The sequence below is a fragment of the Priapulus caudatus genome, unplaced genomic scaffold (genome assembly GCF_000485595.1).
Source record: "Priapulus caudatus unplaced genomic scaffold, Priapulus_caudatus-5.0.1 Scaffold845, whole genome shotgun sequence".
NCBI lineage: Eukaryota > Metazoa > Priapulida > Priapulimorpha > Priapulimorphida > Priapulidae > Priapulus > Priapulus caudatus.
In genome coordinates, this window is record NW_014577906.1 from 68,083 (window position 1) to 77,408 (window position 9,326).

The window sequence follows — 9,326 nt, forward strand, 5'->3', positions numbered from 1 at the left end:
TGATGGAGCCGGCTCCATCATGACGGGCATTAGCCGTGCTAGGAAAGATAATGGAAGATAAGGGCATAAGCGAAGCACCGTTCATTCATAAATTTATCGCGGAAAAATCGAACTTTCACGAAGCAATGCTTAGACGCGTGTAGGTTGCTGAATGATGTGGATTCAAAGCGGCGTAAGGCATGTGGGAGGGGAGGTTTAGGAGCCGATATCTCAGCCTAGGAGTATCGTATTGACAAGCGATTGGATTGGTCTTGTTGTAGAGAGCAAGGAATTCTGCTTAATGCAATACCATGAAATTATTCTAGACTCGCAGGCAAAGTAGAATAATGTAGTCGTGAAATAGCACTATTTTCCCGTTTTTCCGTTGTACACTCTAGGTATTATTAGCTCTTGATTGTATGGTAGGTATGTGCCGCGGGAGACCCCCCCTTTTCACCTCAAAATTTCCGTTCTGGAGACCCCCCTTTTCACATATATTTTCCGTTCCAGAGACCCCCTTCTCACATATTTCCCCCAATTCCATCTCGCAAGTGGCACATACCTACCCTATTTTGTAGACATGCGTCTAAACAGAGGAATTGCTCCGACCTGTGATTGGAGGATAAAAATAGAATTCGTGACGTCTCGTTTCACCGGCCATAGCCGTACGTGTATTAGCCTATGAGCTTCACGTTCAAATAGCCACACGTGCATATTTGCTAACGACGTGGATATTCGTCCGAGCATCAGACACCTGTTCGTATGCGCTATTCGTCCGAGCAGTTCATGTTGCATGCCGCAGGCGCACGGCACGAGTGCCGTAGGTAGAAAGTGTGAAGGGGGGTCTGGGTGGTCTCCCCCAAACAATTTTTAAATCTAGATGCTCTAAAATGCTATTTACCCTTTAGATTTTTGATTATTTTATGCCCTTTACGCTGGGGGCCCCTAGCGTTTTGCTACGGCAGCCCTACGGCTGTGACGCCCCTGCATACATGCGTTGCGTATGTGGTTATACACCATAGATAGTGTTTGGTACTATCACTCGCGTATATATACGAAACCGAGCGTATAATAAGAGAACCGAGTCGGTTTATAGTTAGTGTTAGGGTTAGGGCTGGGGTTAGGGTTAGGGTTAGAGAGTAGGCGTGGTTAGGGAGTAGGCACCTCCCTAGACTAGCATTACATTACATTTATTTAATACAACATGAACAACGCATGCACAACAACTGCTCGGACGAATAGCGCATACGAACAGGTGTCCGATGCTCGGACGAATATGCACGTCCATTTGCTAATTAATTAGACTAATCGTACTTCAATAAACTCAAAATTCACAGATTATAGCTAAGACATGTATCTATAATGGCTAGAATTTATAGAAATGTTACCGGTACTCAAATCGTTCGCGCCATATGATAGATAGTTAGTACACTTAACTACCGGTCAGCGTAATACTAGTAAGTAGTATATTACTAATACTAATACTAATAGTAACACTATAGTATAATAATATTAATAATAATATAGCGTATGCGGCGGAGTATGCAAAATAAAAACGAAACGTCACGAATTCTATTTTTATCGGTGCAAATCCACTTTAGGCACCTTAGGTATCACGAAGTGATGCACAGATTTCTGTGTATCATCAACTGATGCACAGATTTCTGTGTATCATCAACTGATGCACAGAATTTCCGTATATCAAGGAATGATGCAAAAACCCTAACCCTAACCCTAACAGCTGCTCGAAAATAAGAAAAAAAATGCTGTGGTGTCCGCGTTGGCAACAAAAAAAAAAAAAAAAAAAAAAACCCAGGCCATCAAATCGGGTTGTCCGCCAAGCAATTTCTGGTGTGTCCCAATAAAAATATCCCAAAATATCCTATTTTCAAGCCACATAATAATGATGGCATCAGGAAAACACCCAAAAAACACTGCGTTAGCCCAGGATTTTTTAACAAGGGAGGGCCCAAAAACAGCAAACTGCGCCGCAAAATAGTGGTATGACAACATTTTAACTGGCTTCACTCGCCTCCCTCTCCACCACCCTACGGCTCCTCTACCTTCTCTGTCAATCTTTGGTCTGGTGCCATGCCGGAAAAGAGCGCGACATTTTTGTTCATTTTCTCTGCCTTCCAAGATATGCTAATTGTTCAGTGGCGGATCTAAGATTCCAAGGAGGGCGTAAAAAACAAGCAGGCGGGGTACTGGGGTCCTCCCCCAGAAAAATTTTGAAATGTAGATCGCGAGGAGATGTATTGCGGCACTTTTGGAAGTTACATGTTACAACAACGTTCAAGTCATCTGACTGACACAATTCTTCTTTTTTAAAAACTTTTGGCATCCAACATAAATCCCCACTTGTTGTTTGCTTTTGCATGCGCAAACCCATCGCGAAAATCAAAATAACTAATGGAATAAAATACCAAATGTCCAGGGTGTGACTTGCTGCGTTTGCTCGTTCCAAATCCGAGTTCACCTCTCATAAATCAGAAAACCTGACATGATACCAGTGTTGGGAATAGCAGCTGACCGTATGCCGTCGCTTTCACACTACCATTAGAATAATGGCCGCGGCCGCCAGGCTATAAGCTGCTCTTGGAGAACACCTGAACAGAAAAAATAAATAAAGTGCCGTTTTTCGTCTCACATTTTCGCTTGGTGTTCCAACCGGACAACTGTCTCAGACTGGTTTAGGTTGTCCGGCGCAAATTTCTTTGGTTTGTCTCGGACAACCGGACAACGGCTGTATTTTTCGGAGCACTGCTAACCCTAACCACTAACACACTTCGTGATACCTAAAGCCCCGGCGCACACGTGGCAATTTTTATCGACCAGTACCGTCAATTTTGTATCGCCGGTACTGCGATAAAAATCGCCACCGTGTGCGCCACCCGGCTGACAATTCACCGTCTCGTCAGCGACATACCACTGTATGAACTGTACTGTGACCTGCTTCAAACCACACCACCGGGCGCTGCCAATATTGCATCACGCTGCTTTCAAATCATGCGATCTGGCATTGGTTAATCCAAAAACTGTTTGCGGGATCCATCGCCAGTGCCGGCGCACACGTAGAACCCGATTGTTCAGCACTGGGCCAACAAATATCAAACATGTTTGATATCTCCAGCGACGATTTCAGGCGTCAAAACGATGACGCGGCAGCGCACACGTTGGCGCATTATCTCGGCGTTTTGTGGCTGGCCAACAGAATCGCCGTACTGCTCGATAAAAATCGCCACGTCGTGCGCGGGCTTAAGGCAGCTTAAAGGTTATACTTTATGGACTTAGGTTAGTCGTTAGGTTTTTGCATCATTCCTTGATATACAGAAAGTCTGCCTTGCATCAGTTGATGATACACAAAAATCTGTGCATCACTTCGTGATACCTAAGTGCCTAAAGTGGTATTTGCCGCCTTTTTATCCTCTAATCACAGCCGTCGGAGTAGCTCTAGTACAATTTAAACTATTTAATTCAGCCCGCGTCGATAACTGGGCGCGCCAGGGGTTATGTAACGGGCGCGGGCTATAGCTACTTAGAGCCCTAACGCGAGCAATTCCTCTGGTTTAGAGAGTCTTTAGACGCATCGTTTTTGTAGTCGAGCTGCCACCCCACTCCCGGGGTAAAGTAGGCCTAAGTCTAGCTCTCAGACTTATAGCCCGCGGATCGCCTGCCGCAGGCCTATAGCCACAATCTGCCCATAGAGTAATCTAAGCAAATGCGGTCAAACTGACTGTGACCAAAAATTTATCCCAAACGTAAAATGATCGGCTTTTAACACTTATCTATTCAACATGGACATCTCACTATCTTTCTTGAACACTTCCACAACTCTTACACCAGGTATTTATGATGTTATTCCTCAAAAGTCTTAGCCACTGAAGAATCACGCGTGCACACATAAGCCATAGCTCTAGCTACTATAGCCGCCCCTTACATTAACTGCCGCTGGCTATAGAATCGACCCATGGGCCATGCAATGTACCAACTTATCCCGATTATACCCGACTAATAAAACGTCTGTGGTAGGCCAATTAATGCCTCTTATCCGAAGCTGAATATGTCTTAAGTATAGCCGCCCTACTAAAATTCGAACCTCAACTATCGTTGCCAATGGTATACTTCGGTAATTTCGTGCGGTTGAACAAACATCTCGGGGGGGGATTTGCCGAACTTCAAACGCCCGCCATTTCTGGCGGCGCTGGCAGCAGCGCATGTCAGCGGGAACATGTATTCCGCATGTGGGCAGGCGCGTGCGCGGTTGCGGAGGTTGTGGACAAAAACATTGTGTTGCCTCAAGTCAACAATTAAGCATCAAAGAGATTGAATATTAGTTTTGTCAGGAAAGATGAACAAAACTATTGTAATTTGTTACTTCACAACAACAATGTTTTTGCCCAACAAACCAACACACCCGCCCACCCCTCTACATGGCGACAATACATAAGCCTCCCGCTCGCACTGGCCTGGAGCTTACCGTGGTCCATGCATGCCCCATGGTCGGGTCTATAGCCCAGCGGCAGTTAATGTAAGCCGGCTATAGTACTAGAGCTAACATAAGCAGCAGCAACCGCCATATTGAAAACAAAACACAGTAGTGCGAAGACTTGAGGAATAACAGCATAAATAAGCGGCGTTCAACGTTGGCTAAACAAACTACGTCATTTTGGCGGCATGCGCAGATTCTGGTTGGCAAAAGCATTGCTTCTGAAGCCGCTGTTTGATGCGGTGGCAGAGCCATAAACATAAAGGCGTAATGCCAGCCCATAAACAGGAATATATACCAGTGCGCAACCGATGAAAAACTTCAAATCGTTTCAAGCTTATCAGTACAGTATGATTTGTTTACAAAACGCAATTTTGCCCAAATCTTTACTGTAACATGCAAAGTGGCCAGTGAGAGTGTCGAGTGTTATGAGTAATGCACAGCTCGAAGAGCCATACAGCACTGCATGTCAGCAGTGTCAGCAGGTAATACATTTTTTGCTGCTATGTAATCTCTCATTCTATGGTTCTAACGCCCGTATAATAATTTAGTAACATTATTCATTATTGACGAAAATATTGTAAATGTCTGCATGTTAAACTAGCGCTCCAACATACATAAAAAAGTAAATATACTCATAATTTCTATTTGTGCTTCAGTTGTAGCATCCACTGGACATATGTACCACGTCTCAGGCGAGTTCTATCAATAGTCTACATGCAGTCTATCTATGGTCTATTGCATAGACTCCTGACGTTCATCACAGAAAAGCCGCTGAAATTACGCCATCTCAACGACTTGCCGCAGACAAACCCACCAACACTGGGTGTACCATAAACATGTGTATAGTCAACTGGGCCGGGCTGTTGTGTATTGTGCGCCCGCCCTGCCATGCTGCATTGCATGCTATGCATACTTCGTAATAGCTTCTAATCATTTCGTAATAAGTATCATTATATGCGTTGCCTACAAATCATAGTGACCACACTGAGAAAATTCAATTAATCATCATGCAGGCAGAGTTTAGTTCACCTAGAACGTCACTAACTAAACTTAACTTCGAAAAGAATGACAAAGTCTTTTGCTACAAAGTAGCTAATGAGATTTCAATTGCACATATGCCTATAAAAAACAACGTAAAGATTTTAAATCCAATTATTGACACTGCCAACCACATTTAGCACATTACCTACATACATGACTACATTTATGTTTTCAATTTAAACAAAATCGCCAACGATTACTCTATCATGTGACATGCTATTATGCAACAATAATCGTGCCTACATGTACGTGTTCTCATTGACAGATTGGACAAAAACATGCAGCCACCGTAGCAGCCCTCTATTCAAGTCGACGTCATCAACTAGTTCGGGCATGTGAATGGAATAAATTATTTCGCAAAGAAGTATACTAAAAATAAAACATCATTTGTTCTCAATTGCCGACCTACTCGTAAATGTTACTAAACAACATATTCCCATTACATATTAAAATGATTTATTTATATTGACAGTATGTCTAATCGCTTACTACATCGTTGCCTTAAAAATACATTATCGTATTATCTACAAATCTATGATTATTCACTCCTGAGTGATTATATTGTAGTAGTTTATTTTAATAGCCGGTGCATTTTATGTACAGTTACAGCCAGGTTACCATCCCAGATTCACAGAAACACTTTAAAAGGTGCCAGAAAGAAAAATGTAACTCTCAGTGTCTGGAACAGAAAAAGCTCAGCTTCGAGTGATGCTGCTTCTCCTTTCTTGAATGCAGCATGTTTTACGCCATGCTTCTTTGACACGCATCCACCCTGTCGGCACGATGAATGCAGGAAACGACACGCCTCACAAGAGCAGTTCGAGAACCCGATTGGTCCCCTTATCTCACGTCCTTTATATTGACTTTATTGATATGCCGATAAAAATGCGTGTTGACACGTGGCAAAGGACTTACGCTACGATGCCAAAGTTCTGTCGGCCGACAGCTACCGGTATACTGCTATAGTACTCTGCCAGGATTTGTTCATGCGACACATACTTCCAGAGCTTAAATTACTGATACTATTAATTACTAGCATACTTATTATATTGGCCCTTTATATAGATAATTTCGTGTATGATCTACTTGGGTGATTATGTGTATCTAACAAAGCAGATTACAATGTATACGTACTGTGTATATAACACATTTTAAATTTAAAAATTATAAATGATCATAGTTTTTTTCTAAATTGAATGCACCTACGTCAGTTAGAGATTTGCTTATTTACAGCTAAACAAAACTGTTCCATACATCATGTTTGCTGATTTTGTGAGCTATGCTGATTATCATCCGAACGTGAAGTTCGACCAGTTATACTTAGCTACAAGGTTTCTAAGCTAGTTGTCATAACTATAGCCAAATGCAGATATAAGAATAATTGTATTAGGTAAAAATAAATTTTGACTGACAAACAAATATCACTGACTTTTAGTAATTTATTGTATTATTATTTCATATTTTAAGACTGGCGTTATATCGACATAACTCTTGAAATGACAAATGAAATGAAGTAAAAAAACACTTGGACATTGCTAAATAGATTAATTGCAAGATAACATTCACTCACGTCACTCACTCTCACCACTCCACTCTTGCTTCGCCTCACTCTCACACTCTCACTCCACTATCTCTCGCCCTACTCTCTCTATCTATACTATCTATCTCTCATCTATTTAACATCGACAAGTCGAGGATGCCCAAATTAAACAGTGGCCAGAGCAAATAGTGATGATGTTGTCAGCATGGGAAACATATCTCATTGACATGCATGGTGCTGAGGACTTGACTGTTTGATTCGCTCAATCGCATGGTACCAACGTGGATTACAGACGCCCAGCAAGCTTTCGTTTCGTTTTTCGACGTCTCTCTGCACTCGACTGTTTCTGCAGGGCCGCGTAGTAAATGCTGTAATCTTTGCTGACTGAAATCCTCATTATTAGGAGAACTCCCCGTTAGCTGGACACTAATCACGCATACTCAATAAGATCCGAAAATCATAATTCTAGTGTGATTTATTACATGTCGCGATGTTTGACCACACATACACGTGCACATAAAACATCACCGACCCAGCTTCGGCGGATGATACCCACAAAGATCTTGACGTGTTATTATGCTTAGCTAATTTGACCATGTCTTAGGCACGACCAGCTTAGAGTTGCATGCATGTACGTGCGCCTCAATAAACACTCGCACAATCAATAAGCATCTCTAGCGCCTAAATTAACATGACCCCCTAAAACAATTTGGTACATGTAGGCCTACACGGAACATCTTGCTTAATTAAACCCGACCAGCTGGTGACTAACGCTGCAATATACCGCAGTATCTTAACCATAAGCAATACCGTTGTACTTGCAGCTACTTGCTGTCAGACCAGAATGGCATAAATCAAAAAATGCTAACTGCTGCGCCAAAATTTCCAAAGCTCGCGTAAACCTATTATATGTGCGCGAACGAATGAGTGCTATTGGTAAACATGTTAAATATGCTAATTTCACATATGCACCTGCGCTGTCAATATCTATATAATCGAATGATAACTATGCAAACAGGGTAGTACTGTTATTTTTCTCTCAATCTAATAAGCTTCTAGTACTAGTATAGTATGCTACTATAGCTATAGGCTAGCGGCGCGTACAGTGCCACTGCCGCAGCTAGTTCACTGCCGGCAGGTCACTGTGACGCGGGCTATAGCTTAGTACTAGAGTCCTATCATCTATTACAAAATTGTCCGTTTCACTGGATATTTTGATTTACTAGGTATTCTATGAATGAAACACCTTTGTCCGTTCGATGTCGATCACTTAGATCCTATTATAACGCAGTAACTTGACAATCTTTTACCAATACAACATGCCCACAACAAAACATATAAAATAGCGCACCTGCGAACGCTTTTGCAAACCAGCACAGTTTCGGATGTTTACACACGGTGACCGGGGCACGTGTACGTCACGCTGAACGCCGCTATAACCTTGGTGCTAAGTTGTGGACAAGTGTTCTCAAAAAAGATAGTAGATGTCCATCGCTTGATAGATAAGTCTTAAAAAGCCCGCATCATTTCCGTTTTGGGGATAAATTTTTGGTGTCACAATTCAGTTCTGACCATTTGCTTAAGATACATCTATGGCAGAATGTGCTATAGCCCTGCGACAGCGATCCGCGGGCTATAGTACTAGAGCTAGCCTAAGTCTAGCTCCAAGAAACGGTATTGCTAGGGTTAGAATAGCGACGTATTGACGTTAGTCACACAGCCTGGTCGGGTTAGCCTAAGTCTAGCTACAACTTACAAGTTCCCTTCTCGCTTAACACTACGTTGGCGAGAGGTTTCCTACGACGTGTAACAGTCGGAGAGCCTGGTCGGTTTAGCCAACTGCACAGGGACTTGAGGCGAAAAAGAAAAGAAAAAAGTGTTATATTTCGCCTCAAGTCCCTGTGGCTGTGGTCAACTGTCAAGTGCCTGAACTTGAAGTGGTAATAATGTGTCACTTGTCGAAGACAAATAACTAATATATCCTGATTGTTATTGTGTCGCACTACTTGTATCGGTAAGTGGTTTTAGCTACGATGATGATCTTACTTCCAGATTTTACCTAGGTATATCAAATGACATATGGCTACACGTATTTCTCAAAACTTACCAACAAGTCTAACAAACGAGTCTAACAAAACCGAATATGCCGCGGCGAATTCGAGTTTTAAATCAACGAACATGATTGGTGGGTATATTGACTAAGGGTAGGCGTGGCTTATTCTTAGTACACCGCTCTCTATTCGTCAATGGTTATACGACGCACTGAACGTATGC

At 42.4% G+C, this 9,326-nt stretch overlaps 1 protein-coding gene across 1 annotated transcript in view; it reads right to left on the reverse strand.

Moving 5' to 3' along the window:
- Window positions 1-8,822, reverse strand: part of LOC106813928 (centromere-associated protein E-like) — a 31,282-nt gene extending 22,460 nt beyond the window's left edge. Inside the window, exon 1 of the mRNA XM_014818169.1 lies at window positions 8,809-8,822. The gene's annotated coding sequence lies outside the window, so the exon portion shown is untranslated. The remainder of the gene's footprint in view (window positions 1-8,808) is intronic.
- Between the last annotated feature and the right edge of the window lie 504 nt (window positions 8,823-9,326).